Source organism: Malurus melanocephalus, unplaced genomic scaffold (assembly GCF_030028575.1).
Source record: "Malurus melanocephalus ecotype Western Australia unplaced genomic scaffold, MMel_1.1 scaffold_82, whole genome shotgun sequence".
Taxonomy (NCBI): domain Eukaryota; kingdom Metazoa; phylum Chordata; class Aves; order Passeriformes; family Maluridae; genus Malurus; species Malurus melanocephalus.
The window spans coordinates 872,924-886,384 of NW_026623314.1; the positions used below are offsets into that span (position 1 = coordinate 872,924).

Consider the following 13,461-nt stretch of genomic DNA (forward strand, 5'->3'; position numbering starts at 1 on the left):
TGGGAAAGGACAGACCCTCCGGACCGACAGAGCGCTGTGGGAACAGTCCTGTCCCTTTTATTCCCCCCGAGCAGACCCAAGCGCTTACATGAACTCCGTATAAATAAGGTTATAAAGCTACTAATGTTCTTTAGCTATAAAGAGATAATGCCAGCCATGAAACCTGAGCGGCTTTTTCTTGTCTCCCGCACATATGAAAGATGGCATTAAAAGAGATTAGTTTAAACCACTTGCAATTTCCTTTATGTAATATAAGATTCTCTTTGCTTGGAATTTTCCTATTTATGGTGTGTATTTGGACTCAGTATAGCATAWTACTTCCCTCAGTATCCCTGCTTTTAATGATGCTTGCAGCATTTGAGCCATTCATCAAATTTGACAACTGAAACAGCTAGGAGTTAATGGGAGCATGAGCAGTTTGACAAACACAGTCTATTTGACAAGGCTGGGGTCACGACTAAAASAGCTGTTCTTGGTTAAATAAATAGAAAAGCAACAAAGTAAAGCAAAATCTCTGCAGCCATTTATCAACTTTAAAAGCCTTTTTGTTATAAGAAACATAAAGTGAAGCTGCACACAGAGATGGGAATTAAAAGGGGTTGAAAGAATTCAGCTGGCTTCTTTTTTTTGGTGAAATTAAAAAGCTCAGTTAAAACTGAGGGATTATGTCCATAGGACTGACACGCAGTTACATAATACCTAAACCTACACTTTAGAGCTGTCTGCTTCTCACTAATTTAAAGAAGCCAGGCTTTTCCTAGATAACAGATTGATTCAGGTGGCACTGAAAGCAGAACAGAATCAGCAGAGATGATTTTGCTGACATCTGCAAAGCAGGAGAGCCCTGCACAGGCATGTTCAGGAGCTCAGCTGAGTCCATCATCCATCCATCCACTGCTGCTTCCATAACAAATGTACCTGAGAGCAACCTGGGCCTGCCAGAGAGCCTGTGAAATATCACAGCTTTGCCTTGGGACACAATTCTGCCTGTAGGAAATTCCTGGATGTCAAATGACTCCTGCAAGCTAATAATTAGTGCGGCCACTARCTTCCTGGCTTTGCTTTTATTGCTGAGATTGGTTTGGGCTCATCTGGTTTTTCCCCTTCCCAAGACCCTGAAGGTTCTAGGAAAAATAGAAAAACTGAATCTGTTATTCTGAATCTGAATAAAGTGACTTTCAGAGAATACAGCACACATAGAAAATAAAGGATAAATTTTTTTTAAATAAAATGCACATTGTCAAGAAAAATCAAATACTTATTATTCTGGGTTTGGTCTTGCATTCTCTACACCAAAGATGGTCTCCAGGATATGTTGACTTCAATGASAACAAGACTGACTTTGCTGTGATTCAGCTTTCCTGCTCTTTAAATTTGGGAGCGATATTATTCTCACGACTAGATAAGACAATACAAATTCAAGCACCGAGAAATTCTTGGATGTTATAGCTTTGCAGACTATTTTCTTTGCCTACCATCACTTTATGTCATTATTTCTGTCATTGTCCAGAAACCAACAGTGCCATTAGGGAGTTTCCATCAGAAGCAAGTCATTGGCAAAACTCAGTATACTTTTGCAGCCCTAATATTTTCAGGAGAGGAGGTCTTTAAGTTTTTGGGGCTAGACATGTTGCCAGATGAAAAAATTCCTTTTCTTCTGAAACTTCTCCACCCTTTCTACTGCACTCATGCATTTATGACTATTGGCACTTCAGAGATAATAAAGAAAAAAGTCATGTATTGAGGAACAAAGACAGCAGAATGGCTATGAATAGTTACAYAATTTACAGATTTATTTTGTGCATCTTGTTTTTCTAATAACTTTTCTTTTTTTTCTTTCATAAAGCAATTTGTACATCTAAATAATATACTTAACAACTCCTATTGCTGCTGGAAAATAATGAAAGACTACTTTTCCTGGAAGTGATTGATTATAGTCTGGATAAATGAAATAATTTTCCCTCTTCTCTTTTCATTATGCTTTGAGCAAAATACCCATTAGAGGAGTACTGTGCAGGCATTTGGAGCTAGGAAATGTATTCCATTTAGCCTGTCAAACACAGTTTAATTCCTGTTTTAACTCTGCCWCTTTCCTAAACCTCATTTTCAGGACTACACTAACATAACCTAATTTTGACAGAGCATTCTGGACTCTGGGCAGCTCTGACTCTTGAGCTCTTTTCCATCTGGAATGGGTTTTTCATCTGCTTAATACCAGAGCTTTCTGGTTTGTTTGGTTTAGTTGTTTTGCAATATACAACCTACAGTCATCTTATAAAATAATTTATAGCACTCGTTTGGYCTCCTTTTTGGAACTTTCTATTTGGGAAAGAAAATGAAAAGTAATCAAAGCAAGCTCAACCCTAGTTTTCCTTTTAATAAAAATGTTTTTACCCAAAATACTGATGTGGATGTCTGAAGATTGTCAACATCACAAATGTCTTTTCTAATGGACAAATTCATAACTTTGTATTATGGCTGCATTGTGTTTGGTGGGGTTCTTTTCCGTTCAAAATGATAAAAATATGATAAAAATGTTCAATGTGGCAAGAATTTAGTGATAGGATTGTATCTAATCTTCAGTGAAGTGGGATACTGGAACAGAGCATGAGGWGAGTAATGCTAATATTAAGATTAAACTTCATGGGTTCACACAGAATWTATAGAAATTGCATTATTAACATATTTTTAACTCATGAAATCACACAATAGTGAAGTCTGGATTCAAAGATTCAAGATTGAAGATTTACAGTCTGATATTTCTTGTAAACATTTTATGGGTGGAATTACTTCCCAGTGCTATACAAAGAAAATACCAATTCACAAAGGCAGGTTTGTTATCTACTTGAATATTGGTGAGYTTTTTKTTTTGTTTGTTTTTGAAATACTGTGATCAGCATTGTGCTAAACTGCTTAAGGAAATCAACCCCATTCATGTTTTTGCCCTCTTTTCTTAACCAAATTGAGTTGGTGCTCAGAGATTATCACTGCAACAATAAAAGTCTTTAGTCTAGTCCTGGAGAAGTGAAGCCTAGGATCAAGAATCTATTTTCACTTTAGAACGTTGCTGCAAGCAAATAATAATAATAATAATAATAATAATAATAATAATAATAACAACAACAACAAGAATAACAAGAATAACAAGAATAGAAAAATAGCTAATTAATGGTGTTGCTGCTGGTGGTGGTGGTCCACAAGAAAGACCCCTGAATAAAAACCAACCTGCAAGAGGCACAAAGAGTGAGAGACAGAAGGACAGAACRGTTTAGGAGAGTCTTGCTTTGACTAAGCACAGGGTAAGGCTGTCARACCCTTAATCTATCCCCAAATCAAGAACTAAGAAATACATGAGAGACAAAATATGAAGTGCATCTTTCTGGTTCTCAGAAAGTGCTATTTCAATTTTTTTGTTATATTTTACTTTAAGAATAGTAATTTAGTTCACATCAAACACACTRTTTGCTATCTCTATAATTTACTGCGTTAGTAGAAAATACTACTTTTGTGCCCAACCATGTTAGGCTGAGTAATAAATCTTTTTAAGCCATGTGTCTGTATGTGTACTTTTTCACTGAGAGAAACTGCAAAATAAATTTACTGGACTGCTACTGATCTCCTACCAACTACACAATCTGCRACATTAGAAGTTTTTACTGAACATGCTGCACAGGACACAGAGCTGTGCTCAAGTCAGGCTTCTGTTTTGTCAATCTTGCTACTATTTATTATCATTAAAGTCCCAGCAATGTGCTAGGTCTTGTCACAACGTTAACAGTGGCAGCCCTGAYCCACATTTAAGAAGGCTTCTGACTTTCAATTTCACCAAAAACTTTTAAGTCACACAGAGCAGGTAACAACAGAAACACCCCTAGCTAAGTGTTTTCATACTTGGGATGTGAAAATCAAGTGAGGATTTTAAAAAACACACTTTAATTCAGAAAAAGAAAAGACAAACGCTTTCTTTCTTTCTGGATTTTATTCTTCCTTTTCTGTTTGTTTGTTTGTTTGTTTGTTTGTTTGGGTATTATTTCCTGCAGGACAGGCTGCAGAGAAGTTTTTTACTTAAGAGGGATAGAATAATATCCACTGCTTGTTATTGCACTTCACTGTCTCCAGGTATCGTGGATGGACTGAGTCTTCAGATGGGATGTGAACGGCAGAACAACATATCAAATGTAAATGAGAGGGACTGCACACCAGGGTTTGTCTGAAATAGTCACAGAGATTACATTCTTCTCAGTAGGTAAAGATATGTGATTACACATACCTTGAAGGCTGCAAGCAAAGGAATGGAAGGATTTCCTGATCAAACTGTCTTTCAGACCAGTTTACCTGGTTTCTATGTCAGGTTATACTGTGATCTCTCCTTTTCATCAAAACATGGTTGGGTGGGAGTATCATTAATTGACTCATCTAGGTATTGGCAATATTTCAGTATTGTCCAMAGAAAATGAAATCATTATTGAAGGTTTAAATGATGGGATGAAATTTAAAGTATAGGACTGCTTTTTTTTATGACAGTAGGAAGAGATAACTGCTACCCAGTCACAAGAAATTATTTGTTAAATATTGTTCTTTAACTTCAAAATATTTTGTAGCTTGAAATTTTCAGCCAGACTTCTGTAATTTTATAACTTAATTATGGTTGCCTTCATAGAATAAGAAAAAATTATTAAATGAGCTAGACATTGATCTAGATTCATTTAATGTAAAAATTTACATAGAAATTAGTAATTGGAGATGGTAGTCACTTCCCTCTCCTTAATCTATTCTGTTGGGTCAATGAATGTGGTCATTAGAGACTACTTGCCCTTTAAGCCAGCTTTGAGAAAGACCAGAGCAAAACCAGGCTGCAGTAAAAGACATCCTGCAAGGATGCTGGCACTTGGGTCATGTGTTAGAGCTCTGAAACCTTTTTTAATGTACTGCAGATGTTACTAGGCTTTGAGACTTTTTAGCTATGTTTTCATTTACTGTTTAGGTGGTCACTGCTACAGTGTCATCAAGAGAGCTTCAGAATTCACTTCATATAAGAATTAATTATATCAATTCATACAGAAGTTACTGAAAAGGCTTAAGGAGTCAAAAAATCAGCTGAAGGCATTCTATCCTGAATTCAGTAGCTAAACCAACAGACAGGACACAGCTCATCCACCTTAGCATATTTTTTATTTGTGTGCCAAAGTTGTCACTGCTGGTGTGTTTGGCTGGAAGAGAACTGTYACAACTGGGATCTCCAGAGTCAGTCACAAAACAGATGTTCCAGAGAGACTGAAAAATAGTATCTTCAAGTAAAGACTCCTAAAAGCTTCCTTTTCCTTGTGCCCAAGCCTTTTGACTCAGAGGAAGCTGTGTGCTTACTGTATTTCTACTGTTATTTATATTTTTTTAAATCAACTCTCAGCCTTCATAGCTGCTGTCTCTAGGACTAGCAGGGAACTGAATCCTTTTGTTCATGAYTGGGACAAAGATTTGACCAAACACTGCTTCTTCTTTGAGGGTTAGATGGAAGTGTGCCTGCATTTTGCCTGTAGCTGCAAACACAGCTAAGAAATCGTATATTGAGCTCAATGGAACATTTTTCCTCATTGTACACACCAGGGCACTGCTGATGTTCAAACTACTGTCCCTGTTCTTTTGTGCTGCCAAGCAGCCCTAGAGGTTTTGGCTACTATTGCCTAAATCAGGCTCATTTGAGAGGAACTAATTCAAACACCAATAACCTGAGCAAACATCGAAGGGGGCAATAGAAGACATGCAGTAAAAAAAAAGAAAAAATGCTGCTGAAAGCTTTTTGCCCGTGATTTTGTTAATAAAATAGGCTACTGGGCTCATTCTTCTGATTATTTCTCTTACAAGGGAGAGGAGTGAATGGAAGGAAAAGTGACTCTAATCCAGAGGAGCATCCTAGTGAACACCTCCAAAGCATTTGGCTATGAGTATTAATGGGGACATCCTTCAGACAATGACACCGATGTAAGACTTGGGGCCTGCTGCACCACAAGCTCTGCCTTCAACTTCATCCAATCAAAACAGTAACTATTTACCTACAACCCAGCTCTGGTGTTGTATAAAGGACTGTACAAGAAAGGAAGACTTCAGGTCCTGATGTTGTAAATAGAAGCACAGTGCCCTTCAAGCCAATAGCAAATGAGGAGACTTGATCTTATATATTTGTCTTTTGAATAAGAAATTCAGAATTAAATCTGTTTTATAAAGAAATTAGCTACAATCCAAATCTGCATATAGGTATTCATATGAGAGAGCTTGTATATATCATGCACATGGACTGTAAAAATATTCTATAAACTATTCTCAGCCCAGCTCTCCTGCCATATATGAAAGTTAGATCAGTGTTAACTCAATGATCCATTGCAAATATCAGTTTTTCTTGTAACATTTATATGCCTTGGTCATGGAGGGTCATCCCAGTACTGGAGCTGAATGAAATACTGGTACAAGAATTTTTATGCCAAATCTCAAACCACTAGTACAAAAGAGTGTAATTTATCAGATGCAAAGGAAAACACTATCTGACAGTGCCAAAAGTACTACCATTCATTACATATCTAAAGGCTACTGATCAATAGAGTTTTATTCAATAGRTTCAAGCTTAACTGATTTTCATGGCTTCCTGAATGCTTTTATGACTAACAAGGCATGATCCACATAGTGCTTTGTCACCGATTTGCAAATAATCTAATAAAGTGACAGTAATAAATCACAAGTATCATTAATAAACCACCATCAAACAATGCAGCACACYGAGAACAATGTGGAAAATGCACAGATAATTCTTCAACTATTCTGGGGAATGAACAGGCTAAGCRCAGTACTACTGAAAAGCTGCAAGTTCAGTCCATAGTAAACTTATACATCTGAGCTGTCAGAGATTTCCTATTGCAGTTGGCAAATTCTGCTCCTATGTTTCTTCATGGGGAAAAAAAAAAAAAAAAAAAAAAAAAAAAAAAAAAAGAAGATATGAGAGAAAACAAAACTCAAATTGAGGAAACCAATGCTTGGAACGCAAGAATATAATCCAATTTGGTGATGCTTGTATGCTGTTAAAATAACATTTTATGCCTGTTTACTTTATAAGTTTGTACCTCATAAATACCTACAGTAGCTAAAACTGTCAGTGGTGCCACTTCAAATGGCAGTGGCCCTAGGAACAAGATCTTTGAGGTYTGGCCTAGCCACAGTGTGGTTAAGGTTATGACAATGTTTCTTTAAATCTAAAATTTAGCTGGCAGAAATCCATGAAAAGCACACATACCTTCAAATGAAAAATTCAGGATTCATTTACTTACTCTTCAGGTGTGGATTTAATGAAAGCTGGGCATTTAACATGGTAACAAGCTTCCACAGACTTCATAGAAAAATCCAGCTCCAAGATACATACAGCAGAAGCAAAGCAGTCCTTTTGACTCCATCATCTCTACAAAAAAATGTATACAAATAGCAAGCTTTTACTTGAGGTGGACTCTTAGAAACACAGACTTTTAGATGTCACACAAATTATGGCYGGGGTGAACACTAGACCTTGGTAGTACTTTCCATTATAGTGAATAGRAAGTCAAATTACTTAGCTTTGGACCATCTTGAATTAAAAACTAAAAGCCTTTTTTCTTTTGCTTTTAGGTCCCAAATTTAGCATAGAAGTGGTAAAATTACAAGGGGAAGTCAGCTGCTCTGGAGTTTTTGCCCTGGCCAAAATTATTKGTAAATACCACAAGAAAGCTTTTGCCTACCTTGTTTTCAATTCAKCATCTTAAGGCTTTACTTCTTCTGATAAAAAGGATCATCAGAATTCTTGAACGTGAATGTTCAATCAAATTTAAATTAAAATCTTTAGGTGCTTTTCAACCACTTCTCTGGTGATCCTTGAGCAAACAAATGTTTGTGTCAGCGGCTTGAGGCAAAATACATGATTAAAGCCAACAGTAAAACCATCTTTMCTCTCAGCCTCAGAAGTAAACTTTGATTCAATACTAATAGCCATGGAAAAGAAATAAATTAGGTGGTGGCTAATTGCAGCGTGAATAAGGGTTTTCTCTCTGAAGACCAGAGGACTAGACCACGGTTTGCTGCAGCAAAGGGGACAGGTATTACAGATGGTTATTTACAGGAAAACTCCTGGGTGCCAAGGTAAACCATCCCTGTTTCATCTGCTCTGAAGAAATACAACTCCTAAATAAATACTCAGTGCTTTTCTTTCAAGGTGGTGAGGAAAACTGGTGAGGCAGGACCAAGGAGGAGCTGGGGKTGGTAAGGAAACCACTGAGCTGGGGACTGGAGAGAAGGAGGGAGAGGAGCTCCCAGCAAGCCCTTCTGGCACCTTGGAAAGCCCAGCTCCTCTCTGCAGCAGCCTCAAAAAACAACTGATGTCCCCAGCAGTTACCACATCCCACTGTCCACATCTGGGAGCTTTGAATGGGTGTCTGTGGAGTTCTCTTTGGAATACCAGCACACTGAGACAGCAGTGGGAGAGGGGCTGACCCCTACCAGGAAAATGCTGTTGTATCGGGGGGGCTCACAGCAGCAGTTCCCACAGCCATGAACTGGACTTCAGTGGAGCTCTGCATGCATTTAAGGAAAGAAAAACACTTTTGCCAAGTTTATTGCTTCCAGATACTATGAATTTTACCAAAAGAAAATATTGGGGAGAGAAAATTGATATGAAAAGAAAAAAGAATACTCTTTTTTGTCTCTTTTTTTAGAAAACTTTCCTTAAGGAAGTTACTGTTAACAAAACAAACCTGAAGCTTAAAGTCATAAAGTGTGATTGTCACACCTCTTCTTCAGCATGTGACTTGCTTATTTTTTTATTCAGAGGTCACTGCTTACTTTAAATGTGACTTCACCTTTTGAGCAGGGGTGGCCCTTGGGGGACCAGGTACTCAGCTGAACCACAGACAGACGCACATGGAAGTGGATATTTATAAARCAGCTAAAATGTCTGAAAACATTTGCGGGTAGAGTTTGGTTGCCTGCTGACATTTGCCCTGCACGTACTTCCTATGCAATCATTTGTTTTAAAATGGTGTCCTTCATTAGTTTAGTTACTCACTTAAGCCATGGAATTACTGCTTTTCTTAATGCTTATTATACCTGCAAATGAGAAAAGAGCCCTCAAAACCTTAGTTCTTTCCTTTTCAGGATGAGCTCCTTCACAAATTCTTTTGATTGCAAAAGATTTTTGATTTGTCTCCTTTTTACTAGACTTACATCCATGACTTCCCCTTTAAGAAAAGTTTAAAAGAGATGAAGAGATTATGTCTTTGCACTTCCCACTCCAAGACAATTATTCCCAACATCTACCAGGCAGGCCTGAAATAGAAAAAAAAACCCAAGCTTTTTCCCCCTGTGCAGAAGATAACTCAGGAGCGAGAGCTAATCTAAGGAATCCCATCTGTGTTCCCTGCCTCAGTGTGAGCTCAGTGCTGTGACATTCCTCCCAAGATCGTCGCTCACAGCATCCTCCCGATCCCCACCATGAGCAGAGCTGCCGCTGGACAGGGAAAGGCTCAGAGATGTGGTGCAGCAGCGCAGCATGGCCCTCTGTGATCCCACCCCAGTGTCCTCCAGCTTTGCTCTGGGGTGACACTCACCCCTGTGGGGCCCACACGAGGCTCACCRTGCTGTTCAACCCCACAGTGATGGCAGGAGGGAGGGAATACCGAGGCTCCTTGGAGAGCCAGCAGCGCGGCCGAGCCCCTGACCCTCCTGCCCCGTGATGCTGCAGCCCTCGGCGGCTGCTCTGGCTCCAATTAAATCAGCGTGGAGGGGGATCTGAGGGGAGGTTAGGGGAGGGTCTGCTGGGCCCACACTCCTGTGGCTATGCTGGAAATTAATTCCCACATGTGTGCTGCAGATGGGCCACGGCCCCTTTTCCAGGCTGCAGCCTGCAAATAAACTTTGTGGCAGCTGGGGAGGGGAACCAACAGAGCCTCATGTGCTTTAATGGGTTCTGTGTTTCTGCAGATGGGAGTATTCCCTCTCTAACCCGTACAAATCCTTCTGTAAAGTCCCATAAACAAAGCTGTGGATATAATTTTGAATGAGAAACTTGCCGCCAGGGAAAATGGTGGTCAGGAAAACACAACATACCTCTTTCTCCACGAGGGTGTTTTGGTGTGTGTTTTCATAGATTAAAACCAGATTTGGCTGGTTTGAGCAAGCAGGCAAACTTCTGACCTTTTTTCACATAATAAACCACCCCCTTGGCCCAGCCCCGGTACCTAACCTGTCCTAAAATAGCTGAGGGGACCCTGGAGACTGTGAGGGAAGCTGGCCTCGATGGCAGCTGTGGATGTGTGTCAGCACAGCGAGCCAGATCCTTCTCAGAGCCCTTGTGCCCTGCTCTCCATCCAATAAAGCAGCCAGATGTGTGATCARCTTTGTGTTTTCAGGAGCTGGCCCTCAATGAGACCTGAAATCAAACATTTACAGGAATGTTTATCTGTATCAGCTCCAGAGTGTTCAGTACTTGTTGGTTTGAGAGGCCAATGTGCACCAGAAAAAGGTTGGGGCTGAGGGACCCGGGAACTTTGAAAGCAAAGCATGATTTTTACAGCTCCACACGGAGTGCAAAGGTAGGGAAATCTGCATGATTCCTTTAAGCTTAGCYAAGCAAAATCAAGTTGAAGAAAACTTCCTATTTCCAAACCTGCATCCAAATGCAATCTGGGTGCCTTTTTCTTTTTTCATTAGCTAAATAAATGCAATGAGATAAACATGATGACTTCTTTTCAGAGGCTTTTGTGCTCAGTAACCTTTGAACATGGAGTTAAACAGATAAGGAAAAAAAGAGGTACCTGAATGATTTGAAAAGTAATTTTTAGACAAACTGKCTGTCCTTTATCAGGGGCTCTAACACAACGTGTGAGCAGCAGGGTGTGTGCAGGCACAGATCTGCAGATATGGGCAGGTGGGGAGGGAAGACAGAGGTCTGAGATGTTTGCACTCCCAGCCCTTCTGTAAGAGACCACTTTTTTCTCCTGAACGCATTCAATTCTTGGCAGCAAAGAGCACACAGGTAGATTTTAGGCAGTGTGTACATGGTTGACGAGCAGACCACACTTCAGTTTCTTATTCAAGAGAATAGAAAATCCACAAGCATCTTTCTAGTGTTCTAGATTAATGTAACAAGCTTAACTTCAACTTCTTTCTTCTTTTTCCAAAGTGTAAATGTAGCAAAGAGGTTATTGATAGAAATGTTGGGAGAGTAGTAAAGAGAGAACCCATTTGTTGTCTTGATTTTCTCAGAAAATAATGAATYACTGTAAATTTGAGCTATTTAATCAAGCATCAGTAATAGTCTCCCTGCTGGAAAAMTCACATCATTATCCACATTAATTCTGGGTATTTTCACTTTTAGCATTAAATTAAGAAGCCAAAAAAAATTAATTTTACAGCTTCACTCAGTGGTCTATAAAACAAGAGTAGAACAAAATTGATTATCCGACTTTTTGTTTGGTACTTCAGAAAAGTTGAAACAAAAGAATGGGAAACAAAAAACAACCTCCCTTCCCAAACCAAACAGAGAGAAAAACAATGAGAAAAACAAAACACGCTAAGGTAGTACAGAATCTAGGGCCAGGAAGTCATCTCTGACCCACAGAATTTCTCAGCTTCTTAATTTTCAAACCCATTTGGGGTTAGCCATGTACATGGGCCAGTGTCTGTTAGGATGCCAGTGTGATATGAAAAGGACTGAGGAAGAGCTCTTTTGACGCCACAACCACTCATCTCTTTTCTCTTTGCTTTGGCTGTTGGAGATGTGGTAGGTGTTTCTCATTTCTASTCTTCACAACTTTATTATATTTGGATTACGTGCCAGAAATATTTCAGATGAGGTGGATGGAAACTTCCTCTTGGCCCAAGGAGGAGGTTCCAGTGTCCTATGGATTTCCCCTGTGCTGATCAGGAGACTTCACCTACCATGACAAGGGCTTACCGTCATGATGCTGGTGTTGGTATTTCCACTGGCTGCTGTAGCCTGGAGCAGGTACCTGGGAGTCTAAGTCTTGAGAGCCTTCAAAATTTTTTAAAAAACAGAAGGAAAAGTATAAGTCTCTCAGATTTGATGGAGATAAAACCAGATGTTTGTATTTCAACCCATAAAAACTCAGTTTCTCCTGGCCACTGCCCCTTGGAAGTCAAAGGCAACTAATGCTCAGCAAAACCTGTCCAGGATTTGTCCCTCCCTTTGGCTGCAGGTGTGACCCTCATTGTTCTGTGATGGATTCTGCTCTGCCTATACAAAAAAAATCTGTCACTGGTGGCTCCACTCCTGGGCAGGAGTCTCATTGCAGCACAGTTCAGCACAAAATTTGCTCACCAGCTCAYGCTCACTGAAGAGCTTATAATCCACATTTCTAAATACTACTCATTAAAACTTGCTACAGAAAACACTTTGATGCAGTGACCACACCAAGTGCTAGGCTTCTGACATGAAAATATGAGCTTTAAAATGGAGGGAAAAGAGTCCCTCTTATGGTGGCTTCCCACATCTGATAGCTTGCTGTCTGGTTCACTTTGACACACCTTGTCACTACAGAGGTGGGTCTCCCCAGCAAAGCCAGAATATCAAATGTTAGGATTGTTTGCAACCTTCTGCAGCCCTACAGAACAGCCTAACAACCCCAGCTGGCCATTTGTTCTGTAAAATACACCACAAGAAGGGTAAACATGCACCTGCTGGAAGCAGGGATTGGAATTCTGAACCATTTAGGGATGTCAGTGCCCACACTGAGCCTGCCACGCTTGGTGGGGATCTCCTCGGTAGGGGCTGCTGCTAATATCTGCATTGCATTTTCAAACACATATTACATGTTTTAAACATTTTTTATGGTCCTCATTAATGCTCCTTCTTGGCTAAAAAAATCTTGAAGATTGTTTTAAAGATGAGAGGAAAAAAGGCATTGCCACTCTATATCTCCATACAACTCTCTTCTTTCCTTCCCACATTTTCCTGTTTCCTGTCTAGTTCTCCTTCCATCTCCTGTTTTTATTTGGTTTTATATTCTTTTATTTTTTCTTTCATTCGTGCCCATGATTATTTTTCTATATCTCTTTCTCTTTGTTACTACCTCTCATAATCTCTTTATTGCTACTTTATTCTACTTTCCCATCACCTCTTTCACCAAGCTTTCTCCTTTAATTTTCTCTATTATTCCTGRTTTTTTTCCTCTCTGACTTTTTAAATGGCCTGATCTATTTCCCACTTTTCTGTCTTCCATTTCTGTTTTCAGTAGTTTATTTTAGAAAAATAATAGTTCATTCAACTTCTTCCTTTTCTCTCTGTAGCAAACTGGGTTGAATTCCTGCTTTTTTCCTGGAGATAAAAAACCAAGCAAACAGTGAAAACTTAGTGGAAAGATGAAGAGATGATATGCCAACGAAAAATACTAGGTTAGCTCACTACTCATGCAGGTATTGTCTTACACAGGTTTT

The 13,461-nt window shown here is 39.4% G+C and overlaps 1 long non-coding RNA gene across 1 annotated transcript in view; it reads right to left on the reverse strand.

Annotated features, from left to right (window-relative positions):
• LOC130574440 (uncharacterized) overlaps window positions 1-13,449 on the reverse strand; it is a 21,681-nt gene extending 8,232 nt beyond the window's left edge. Inside the window, exons 1-2 of the long non-coding RNA XR_008965434.1 lie at window positions 11,963-13,449; window positions 7,314-7,441 (exon numbers count right to left, since the gene is read on the reverse strand). This is a non-coding gene — a long non-coding RNA (uncharacterized LOC130574440). The remainder of the gene's footprint in view (window positions 1-7,313; window positions 7,442-11,962) is intronic.
• Window positions 13,450-13,461: the final 12 nt, after the last annotated feature.